Source organism: Odontomachus brunneus, unplaced genomic scaffold, assembly GCF_010583005.1.
Source record: "Odontomachus brunneus isolate Ranch 3 - 2012 unplaced genomic scaffold, Obru_v1 Obru_scaffold_221, whole genome shotgun sequence".
NCBI lineage: Eukaryota > Metazoa > Arthropoda > Insecta > Hymenoptera > Formicidae > Odontomachus > Odontomachus brunneus.
In genome coordinates this window covers 172,759-185,473 of record NW_022639671.1, presented here as the reverse complement: position 1 = coordinate 185,473, position 12,715 = coordinate 172,759, and the positions used below count along the sequence as shown (strand labels likewise).

The following is a 12,715-nucleotide window of genomic DNA, read 5'->3' as shown; positions in this document are numbered from 1 at the left end:
GAGGCCGACACAGATAAGTTTCACAGTACCGCTGGCCGCATCCGAAATTGCGTCCGAACGAGCCGAGCTCGTTGAATCATAGAGGAAACTCCGAGAGCTAAGGTCCCGTGTACGAGGACCGACGGCTACACCGCATACACCGAACCGATTCAAATCTCCGCGATAGGAGATCGAAGGGAGCACCGCTAAGGCGATATCCCGCATACAGTTACGCTGCAACGCCCGCGAACATTATATGATTCCGAAGCGCCGCTAAACATCGCTGGAAAAAGTGTCCACCGCACTTAAGGGGGAAGTCTACTGTAAAATTTTCAAAAAATCAATTTTTTGTTTATTGGCTTAAAAAATACTTTGAACCCTCTAAAATAAGGTACATTAGGTGTTATAGCCGGCTAAATTTTTCTTCATTGAAATTTCGACCTTTTACCGAAGCGCTCCGAAACGCGTACCTGCGGCAAATTCCTATCTGTTCGGCAGGTACAGCGTAGTGACTTGCAATTCAATTTCTAACATTTCTAATACTCCAAGTCGATCAACAGATGTCACTAGGTATATTTTATAGTCAGTTAGAAGCGATTTCAACAGTAAGGACGCCGGTAGTGCGTAATTTTAAGGGCCAGTGTGTCGAACAGCTGTGATCGTTTCGGCGTTTCCCGCGTGGCTAACGTATAGTTTTTATACTTTTATCAAAATGAAGCCTGCTTCTTTCGACCGAAAGGGTTCACGCGAAACTCCCGGACGACCTTCACGACGTAGGAAAAGACCGTCGCCACCAAATCGCCATACGATGGAGAATGAAACGGAATCGACAAGTTCTTCCGCGAAAAAATTAAGAACGAAATCGGTGGAAGTGGAAATTAATAATGGCTATGGATACCGTTTGATTGAATTTTTATTCTTGTTTCAAACGCTGAGGATATACACAGAACAGCAACGAGAGCCTGAATGCGATGATCTGGTCGTTAGCTCCGAAACAAACATTCAGCGGCGCAAAAACCGTCGATATTGCGTCGTATTGTGCTGCGAGCATTTTCAATAAAGGCTACTCCAGTATCCTCAAAATGATGGACGTTATGAACATCAAAATTGGACCAAACGCCTTCAATTTATGCAACACCGTGGACGAGCGCAGAATATCACAAGCAAACGAACGGTCGTTCGACGCTTCAAAAGAAGGGAGAATCGAGAGAAGAACGGCGCGATCGGCACTCGAAGAGGATTTCCTTGAACAAGAAGGTGTACTATATGAAGCAGGAATGGGCGATTAATGGTAAGAAGCTTAAAAATGATTTTTTCATTGAAAAAACTAATGCCGAAACTTTAAACGCGTTTTTCTCGAAACTAAGTTTTTCAATACGGTGTACACGATATCTCGAGTTCTAATGAATGAATCGACTTGAAATTTTAACCACATATTCTCTGGAATAGTGTCTCTCGTCTGACGGAGCATTTTTTTGATATCGTTTTTTGTTTAATTGTTATAAACAATAATAACATCAAATTTGGGCAAAAAAATAGAAAAAAATTTCAAGAATTTTTTTTCGGCGCCAAAATTTTTTATCGACAAAATCCTCCGTCAGACGAGAGTCAATACTATGTAGATGATAACCATATTTTGTTTTTTGTTTCAGATCACCCAGACGTGAGATTTCATGTACACCGTTTGGGCACCTAAAAAAAACGGACCTGCGCTTGAAGGAGTGCCACGACGGCAATTTTGAATATTTCGACTTGAAAATTTTTTTACAAATACTTGAATATATAATAAAGATGACGGTTTAATTTAATTTAATGTACGAGTCATATTTTGTTAGAAAAAAAATCCGGAAAATCGGCCTGTTTTTTCCCTTGTCACAGTAGACTTCCCCCTTAAGAGACACGACGCCGAAAGAAACGTCAACAGCATAGACTCGCGAAGACGCGACACTGACGTCGTCCGCGCCCCGCGCACCGCGCGTCACATCACACAAATCGGCGTCTAAACAAACCTCTGTCAGGCGATACAAACAACCAAAGCCAAAGGCGTCGACACGTATTGTTCGATATATATATTGTCATTATCATCAGTTTAGTATCTTAAATATATTATTCATTATTATTTCCTTAAAACACTGTTTCTCAATTATTCCGCCTATCACGAACCCGATCCGACAAGCGATTCAAACCCGCAACGAATCGCGGTTACAAGATTATTGTAAAACGCATAAAAAAAATTACGTGTTAAACATATAAGGGTTTAGTAGATTATATAGAAGATAGGGCAAATAATATAAATGGCCGTGTTAGAAAAATGGTTATACTTCCTTCCACATTTATCGGATCACCACTGTCGCTGATCCGACGGGGGAGAAGCCCGCCGTGCAGCGCTTGAGTGCACTGATGTCGCCCAGCGCAGGGCGCGGTGAGGCAAGGAGAGAAAGCGACGAAGTGCAGAGATCAATTCACTCTAACTATTAACTTTATTCTCGTATTAAAGTACAAATTCGCATGAGTCGGAGACTTTACAGTCACGAAAGACAGGACAGAGATCTTCGAAGTGCTTATGGCCGAGGCAGCCAGTCGTTTCGGAAATCTTGACAAGCGCCCGTCGGACGCTCCGCGAGCGGAAATCTTGACCGCGCGCGGCTGATCTCTTCCGCGTCCTCTGGCACACGCGACCGCGTTCGTCCAACCCTCGCACTCACGAGGAAATAAGAAAATACAGAAGTGATAAGCGCGAGTATTGCGAGCTGGAAGGAGCTTGACGCTCAGGCGCTCGCGTGATATGCTAGCGAGCAGCACGGGTCGAGGAGAGGAGGTCGCGGAGACGGCAGCCGTTCCGTTGAATATTCCGTTGAAATAAGATAGCTGGCCCTTGATTCAAAATTCGAATTCCGGTCTATCGAGCGAATTCGGAACCGTATCAGTCGCTCCGATTGCGAAAACCGAATCAGCGGCTCGAGAAGAAACCCGCGACGAACCGTCCTCGACTGACCGTGCTGAACTGCTATCGTCGTTAACGAAGGCAGCTTTTAAAACGAAAGCTCTTGGTGACAGGCTCATCGGTGGTTGGTCGCAGTTGCCGAACGGGTTGTCAAGCGTGTGAAAATTACCATATATGATCCGCTTAACGACAGCGGCGAACTAATAAGCGAGTTATTCAGCGCGAGCTTTTGTTTGTTTGTCCGAGTAGTCGGCATGGCAACCGCGACTAGCGAGATAATCACAGTAAGAAAAACTGTTGTGCCTGTCGCGAAGATGATGATGATCGATCGAATATTCTAGAATATTCGATCGATCCTTTGAGATTACTCTTGCCAATCTCGAAAAATCACGTAATATGATGCAAAAGTATCAAGATGTGATGGCAATTGTTAATAAATTTGGTAAACCAGACCTTTTCATCACAATGACATGTAATCCGAAATGGCGTGAGATTGAAGAAAATCTTCCTGGTCAACAAGCCTCTGATAGACCTGATATATGTGGTCGAATTTTTAATATTAAGAAAGATTATTTAATCGATTTAATTATTAAGCAAAACTTTTTCGTAGCAATATTTATTTACGTTATTGAATTTCAAAACGTGGCTTGCCTCATATTCATATGTTAATTGCGGTAAAGCACAATTTAAAAATGACAACTCCACACGTTATAGATAAGTATATTTCTGCTAAAATTCCTGACCCAAATGATAATCGTGCATTACATGATATAGTTATGAAACATATGATACATGGACCTTGTGGTGATTGGTGTTTGGTTGATGGAAAAAGTTCAAAACATTATCTAAAACCATTTATGGAAGAAATTAGAATGAATAAAGATATCCTTATTATCGTAGACGGGATGTTGGTAAAACTTTTGAACGTCCTGGTGGATGTATAGTTGATAATCGTCATGTTGTACCATATTGTCTTATATTATCACTTATATTTAATAGTCATATAAATGTTGAAGTAGTTTCAAGTATCAAATCAGTTAAATATCTTTATAAATATATTTATAAAGGTCATGATGCTGCTACTGTAACAGTTGAACCAGTAACAGAAGATGTAGTTTTAAAGCATGATGAGATATCGAATGTCATTTTTAAATTGTACTTTAGCGCAATTAACATATGGATATGAGGCAAGCCACGTTTTGAAATTCAGTAACGTAAACAAATATTGCTATCTCACGAAAAAGTTTTGCTTAATAATTAAATCGATTAAATAATCTTTCTTAATATTAAAAATTCGACCACATATATCAGGTCTGTCAGAGGCTTGTTGACCAGGAAGAAGATTTTCTTCAATCTCGGATTTCGCCATTTCGGATTACATGTCATTGTGATGAAAAGGTCTGGTTTACCAAATTTATTAACAATTGCTATCACATCTTGATACTTTTGCATCATATTACGTGGTGATTATATCGAAGCTCGTTATGTAGGACTTGTGGAAGCTAGCTGTGGCGTATACTTAAAAAGAAATTACAAGATAAAAATACATTTGTTCATTCATTTATCTAATGAACATAATATAACAATTGAAAATGAATCTACTGAAGAGGCAATTTCTTCTGCTTTAAATCAAGTTATTATGTTAATGGACTATTTTGCACTAAATTTGCGTGATAAAGAAGCAAACAATTATTTATATACAGAAATTCCATATCATTATACATTTAAAAAACAAAAAATTAATGGTCAAAATGTTTCCCGTTGGGTTAAACGTAGTAGTCACTTTAATTGTGTAGGACGAATGTATTCAGTTAATCTAACTCAGTTAGAATTATTTCACTTACGGTTATTATTGCTTACTGTTAAAGAAGCAACCAGTTTTGAAGATCTAAGGACTGTTAATAGAGAAATTTATCCAACTTTTACAGCTACATGTTTAGCTTCAGGTTTCATTGAAAATGATGAAAAATGGATGCGAGTTATGGATAAAGCTGTTAAGTGGATGATGCCACGACAACTTCGTAGATTATTTTCACGTATTTTAATACATTGTCAACCGTTACATCTAGAAGAACTCTGGGAAAGATTTAAAGTTGCGATGTCAGAAGATTACACGAGATATCTTGGTATATTACAAGGACAGAGAAAAGCATATAATACAATTAACACTATACTTCGCGCTAAAGGTAAAAGTTTTGTTGACTTTCCGGAAATGGAACAATTAGTAGAAAACGTTGAAGAGGAAAGTTATATGCCTTTAGATCAAATGATAGTAGTTGGTACAAGACAATATAATCAATTAAGTGACAAGCAGAAAGTAATAGTCGATACTGTATTAAACAGATTAGATAATAATGATAATGATAATAGTAGCAATTTTTTTTATATCGATAGTCCTGGCGGGTCGGGTAAAACGTCTGTATATATTACTGTATAACTATATATTACTTAGCTAAAAGTAGAAATAAACATGTATGTACTATGGTCTTTACAGGAATTGCGGCGACGTTATTTCCTGAAGGAAAAACTGTTCATAAGATATTTGGATTGCTAGTTCCGTTATTTAATGACTCCTCACCAGTTATAAAAGTTCAATCAAAAGAAGCTAAATATTTAAAAGAAATAGATATTTTCATTTGGGATGAAGCACCTATGGCTTTTCGATACACTTTGGAGATTGTAGATCGAACATTGCGTGATATTATGGATAATGATTTACCTTTTGGTGGAAAACTTCTTCTGTTAGGTGGTGATTTTAGACAACTTTTCCCAATCAAGATAGGAGGTACAAAGTGAAATGGTGAATCTATCCATTAAGTTTAGTTACACGTGGAAATATTTTGTAAATTTTTCTTTAACACAAAATATGCGAGTTTTTCCAGAAGAAATTGAATTTACGAAGTTTCTATTAGACATAGGTGACGGGATTTTAAATAATTCGAAATGATATAAAAGTTTCTGATTGTTGTGTAGTACCAATTGGTTTAAATATTATAACAGATATATATGGTGATATAATTCATAAAAGAGAATTTGAGAAAGTAGCTAAAAGGGCGATACTTTGTGCAAGAAACGTCGATGTATAAGAAATTAATAAACAAGTTGTTGACATTATTAGACAATTATTAGACATAAGTGGTGAACGAATTTATACAAGTATAGATAGTGCTGTAAATAATGATGATAATGGAGAGATTATTGAACATTTATTACCAGAATATTTAAATAGTCCAGCCTGCTTCTTCCTCACGAATTACGTTTGAGACCAAATTGTATTGTTATGTTAATTAGAAATCTTAGCATCAATGAAAGTCTTTGTAATGGCACTACCCAGTAAGCAAATTGAGCGCAGACTGCGTGCAGATTGGCAGCAAATTTGATCAAAAACCCACAGCGAAACCATAGCCATCTGTGTCTATATTAGGCTACGGTTTTGGTGACAGATCTTGCTGTCGGGCAATTGGTGCCAAATTTGCAGCAAAAATCGCGCAAAGCTTGCAGCGCAGCAAGGTCTGCGCGGTTTCTGCCGCCAATCTGCCGTCAAATCGCTACAAGCTCTGCGCGGTTTTTGCTGCAAATCTGCAGCAATTATCCGACAACAAGCTCTGCCGCATATCTGGCGGCAATTTGATAGCAAGATTTGATATAACAGATCCTGCATCAAATTTGTTATCTATTTGCTATCAAAAGTTGATAGAAAGCTCTGCTCGAAATCTGCTCGCGCAGGTTTGGCTATCTGGGTAAGTTATTAGTTCTTGAGCTCGCAAATAATTTATTAAAATGCAATATTTTGTCAGGTGATAAAGGAGGAAATATTATTTTTTTGAATCGTTCAACACTATATTGTGAAAATACATATCCTTTTACTTTTTCAAGAAGACAATTTCCAATAAAATTAGCTTTTGCTATGACAATTAATAAATCACAAGGACAAACGTTTGATAAAGTAGATCTTCGTAAAGATATTTTTAATCATGGACAACTTTGTGTTTCTTTTTCACGAGTTCGTTCTTGGCAGGCATTGAGAGTATATCTTGGTAATCAAAGAGATAACAGGTACATGAAAAATTATGTATGTATATAAAGAATTATATATATAATTTTAATATTTGCAAATATTTTTATATTTAAAAAAAATAAAGTAATATTTTAATTTTGAGCTAAGGTTTGAGTTGAAAAATAATACTATCTATGTTAAATACTCCACAATAAAATTTATCACACAGATTGACACTAATACATATAAAGAAGAAAGAATAATAAAAAGTAAATATGTGTTACGGAACGTCACATAATTGGTTAAATTTACTAAACACAGTCGTTTATTCTGCTCACATTGAGCTGTAACTGGTCATTTTCCTAAGGTTAAAGCTTAAAACTTAAATCTTATGTCTTAAATTCTCATTGTAGACTCCATTTTACGCAGTTACGCGAAACATATATCGTACAATCCTAACTTGAGACCCAACAAGCACAAAGTACCAATTATATAACTGGTAGTTGTAATTTCCTGTTTAATAATATAACTGTTACATAACATATGTGTTGTATTTACGAAGTGGAAAATTACAACTAACAGTTATATTACTGATACTTTGTGTTTGTTGGAGTATTTTTTAATATCTGTTAAAACGATTGTATCTTTAATCAATTTTAGTCGTAATGGTAATTCTATAAAAATATTTATCAATTATAGACGAGTATTCTTTTACTGTTAAAGAAAAATTAATTGTAATTGGTGAATTTTCTTACATAATTATGGTCATAACTAAAACTGTTTCATATGTATAAGCCTTTTATGTTTATCTTTATCTTGGATAATGTGTTGTCATGATATGAAGATTATCGCACTTGAGAACTTTCAGGCTCAAATCCTGATTCTCGAAAATATATCGTATGTGATATTTCATGAGAATAGGTTATATAACCTATACCATTATACCAAATAACATGTACGATATATTTTTGAGAATCAAGGATCAGGAACCTTATTCTAGAAAATATCTCGCACACGATATTTAGTGAAATACTATAGTATATGTAACGTAAATTATAATATTTCATCAAATATCATATGCGACATATTATCGAGAATAACGCAGACCCCGTATTCTCAATAAAATGTCGTATGCGATATATTTTCGAGAATAAAGGTCCAGGGACCAGGGCCTTTATTCTCGAAAATATATTACACACGATATTTGGACTGCGTTTAAAAATTCATTGCTAACACTGATAATGGGTGCTTTCCAATTGCTTAACATATCTTGACACATATGTACACAAAACCAGTTTATTGGTTACATATTATCTAAAATATCTTGTAAGATAACATACAACCAATATATTGGTTTTGTGTAACACACAAAACGTAACTGGAAAACACCAATGTATAGTATATGTGACACACTGTAGATTTTCAGTATTGATAGTGAATTTTGGAACATAGACATGGTGAAATATTATAGTATATGAACTATAGTATTTTACCAAATATCGATATATTTTCGAGAATTAGGATCCAGTTCGGCAACGTCTGTTTAACTTCACTTTCCGATTAAATATGCAGTATGATTGGTTAATTCTATCAATTCTGCTTAACGACAAAGACTAAGATTACATATGTCGTACAACGAGCTTGTCGGATGTCTTAATTGGCTGTCAGATAGAAAAGTTTCGGAATTCATAAAGAAAAGTTAGGCACCCCAGAAATTCTCTAACCGACAATCAATCCAAATATCTGACAAGCTGGGTGGGACCCAATTGACCACAGCACGATTGGACACAGGTTTACATTAATACATTCATCACAATTGATTATATTCTTTACTGTCAAAGAATTATCAATTACAATTTCCTCTCTGCTTACATTTTATTGCTTCCGTTTTTCTGTGTGCTATAGTCCTAACAGTTATATAGAGTTTGCCAAAAGTTCTGGAATGGCTAATTATTTAAAAAATAATGATTTTTTATAAAAATATTTGAAACAAATGTTGTAGGGTTAAAAGAACTAAAAGGAGTTGAACACAACACACAGCATCTCCTCCATGCTTTATATACTTTCGTGTATACATACTCAACGATATTTATCTGATATTTTTCTCTTCTTTTCTTCGTAAATTTTCTTCGACAGTATCAGATGACGGACTATATTAAGCACATTCTACAATAACTGTAAGAGTATTGTCTCGTGCAAACAGGACACGGCAACGCCGCGCGGCGGAAGTTCGTGGGTCAGCCAGTAAATATGTTGTTTTTCCATGAGACCTATAAGATTATTACGGAAAGCAGTATATTGATTGGCTGTCGCGTGAACTTCTGCAGCGCGGCAAGCATTGCCGCGTCCTGTTTGCACGAGACAATACTCTTACAGTTATTGTAGGACGTACTTAATATAGTCCGTCCTCTGATACTGTCGAAGAAAATTTACGAAGAAGAAAGGAGAAAAATATCAGATAAGTATCGTTGAATATGTATATATGAAAGTATATAAAGCGTGAGGAAAAGTATTCAACTCTTTTTAGTTACATTGAAAGATAAAGGATAAAATAGAAATGTATAAAATATATCAAGACCTTGAATAAGTTCTCGCTGTTTTCCAACAAATGGCGTTACCAGAACTGCGGGCGTGTAGTTTAAGATGGTAACGCATCTATAAGGAAGTACTATAAGCAAACTTGAAATTCAGTGTATGTCATTTCGCCGAAGTGTAAACAACTTTTTTTTTCATAGTGTTAAACATGTCGAGTTTCGTGACAAAAAAAGAGTATTTGCGGGGAATTTTACTGCACTATTTTATTCAAAAAAAATCTGCAGCTGAAGTACACAGAATTCTTGTTGAGACTTACGGCAACCATACTCTGTCGGAAACAACATGCAGAGATTGGTTTAGACGCTTCAAAAATAATGATTTTGATGTTGAAGATAAAGAACGCTCTGGCGCACCGAAAAAGTTTGAAGACAAAGAATTGAAGGCATTACTTCATGAAGACTCATGTCAGACGCTAGCTGAGCTTGCAGAATCATTAGGAGTTGATCACACAACAGTTTCGAAACGTTTGAAAGTATTAGGAATAATTCAAAAGCAAGGACATTGGGTGCTGTACGAGTTGAAGCCGAGAGACGTCGAACGACATCTTTTCACGTATGAACAGCTTCAACGGCAGAAAAGGAAAGGTTTTTTGCATCGTATCGTGGCTGGCGATGAAAAGTGGATACACTACGATAACCATAAACGTAGAAGATCGTGAGATAAGCCCGGGCATACATCAACATCGTCGGCAAAACCGAATATCCATGGTTCGAAGCTTTTGCTCTGCATTTGGTGGGATCAGCTGAGTAGTTTATTATGAGCTGCTCAAACCGAACGAAACCATCACGGGAGATCGCTATCGACTACAATTGATGCGTTTGAGCCAAGCATTAAAGGAAAAACGGCTGCTATACGAGCAAAGACATGACAAAGTGATTTTGCAACATGACAACGCTCGGTCACAACCGGTGAAAACCTACTTGGAAACGCTTAAATGGGAAGTTCTACTCCACCCATCGTATTCACCAGACATTGCCCCTTCCGATTATCACTTGTTCCGATCGATGGCATATGGCCTGGCTGAGCAGCACTTTCATTCTTATGAAGATGCCAAAAAATAGATCGACTCTTGGATAGCCTTAAAAGATGTGTCGTTTTTTCGACGTGGAATTTAAATGCTGCCAGAAAGATGGGAAAAAGTAGTGGCTAGCCACTACTTTTAGTGATAGACAATACTTTTAATGACATGTTTTTTATGACTTTTTTTAAATAAAGCATTAATTTTCACGAAAAATCAGTGAGAACTTATTCAAGGTCCTAATACCTAAATATATAATATTTCTTAATTATCATATTCCTATTACAACATCATAGCCAACGCGTGTTATGATGGCTATGATGATAACAGGAATGCATTAATTAAGAAATATTATATAGTATTAGTTAAGTATGTTGCCATACTCAACAGAACGATTCTTTGGTTTATTTCAAGTAAAAAAGTTCATATACCAGGTGTATACCTATGAAATGCGAATTTTTTTTAAGGAAAAACACATGTTAATTTGAAGTAAATGGTTAAAGCTATTTATTTGAAGTATGCGCCATTCGACGCTACAACTTTTTCCTATCTTTCTGGCAAAAGATGGATTCCGCGACGATAGAAACTTTCATCTTTCAAAGCAAACCATGAATCGACCCATTTTTTCACTTCTTCGAAATTAGCGAAGTGTTGCTCGGCCAATCCGTGCGCCATCGACCTGAACAAGTGATAATCCGAAGGAGCAATGTCCGGCGAATACGGCAGGTGAGGGAGCACACCCCAATTCAATAAAATATACGAAGAGGACCAGAGGAAAACAAAATAAATAGAGGAAATCAGATAAGTATTATTGACGATATATACAAATATATATTGACGAGTACTGATATGGAGATGCTTTGTGTCGGTTTTATATTTTTGTGTTTTGTTAAAGGATTAGAATATTTAATTGAATTATCGAATTAAAATATGTGTATAACACTAACTCTCTTTATTATAAACGGTAGCTATTTTGTTTGTTTCTCTTTACGTTTCCATGTGAACATTAATAAATAAATGTAACAGCTATACAAAAGTAAGGGATAACTTAGCAATACATACAAACATAATGTAATATATATTAATAATGCCGAAAAAAGTTTATAAGAAGCGAAGTGACCAACAAGACGAAGATGACGTTATAGAAAAAATTGATGAGATGATGCAGGAATTGTTAATACCAAATATAACTACCTCTTCAACTTCTTCAATGGTGGAACACACAAGAATATAAGTTTTATTTCTCTTCCTGTGCTTCTTACAAAATGTACAAATTTTTCATATATTATAACTATATTTTTTGTATCAATTATTTTGTATTCTCCACTGCCTCCTTCTCTATTATTCTAACTTTTTGTCTTTATATTTATATCCCTATTTGTTTGTTATTTCATATTTTGTCTGTCTTCTTTTTGTACGTCCTTTTGCATCCTCGTTTCTCAAAGAGAATGAAGACAGAAAGATATGAAAGAAATAGAAAGAGAAAAGCGAGGGAGAAGAAATAAAATCAAACCACGGCAAGAGCACGAGCCGCATGTTTAACCTGTCCTAATACACGGCGTTTTGTATCAACCACGAAAAAACGCCAAACACCTAATCACATAAACCTACTCTATCAAGCGACACGGCAGTGTCGCGAAGCCAAGTGCAAGCGCAAAACGGCCGTGTATACTAACGCCGCGACACTAGTTGAATACACACCAGATTTCTTGTTTAACCATAACGGTTGAGCCGATGAGATTCTAGATAGGCTCAATCGATTCCTTGGGTTTATGTTAGTTAATAAAACTGTATTTACTTTTGCTCTACGTTTTCTAGAACCTAAGATATTTTAGCTCAAAGTCCGAAATCGCTAAGTTTTACAATTAAGGAATTCGTCGTCTGAGAAAATGTCCAGGTTGACGTATTTGTCGCCAGAGGCGCTACGGCTCAGATTAGGTGTTCGGAAACTCGGTATGAGTTATACTCTGTTCTTTGTAGCTGCGCTGCTGAACTGGTGCAATAAGTTAGAGCGAGACAAAATATATTTTCACTCTAATTCTCACTCTAACTTATTGAATCAGTTCATTGTTGATAACTATACTGAATGAATTATTTGACTGTAAATATTTTATTAGAAATTATGTGCTATATATATATATATATATATATATATATATATATATATATATATATATATATA

The 12,715-nt window shown here is 35.9% G+C and overlaps 1 protein-coding gene across 8 annotated transcripts in view; it reads right to left on the bottom strand.

Moving 5' to 3' along the window:
• The window catches only part of LOC116852385 (protein phosphatase 1L-like), a 291,241-nt gene that overhangs the window by 236,574 nt on the left and 41,952 nt on the right, over positions 1–12,715 (bottom strand). The gene's annotated exons all lie outside the window — the stretch shown is intronic.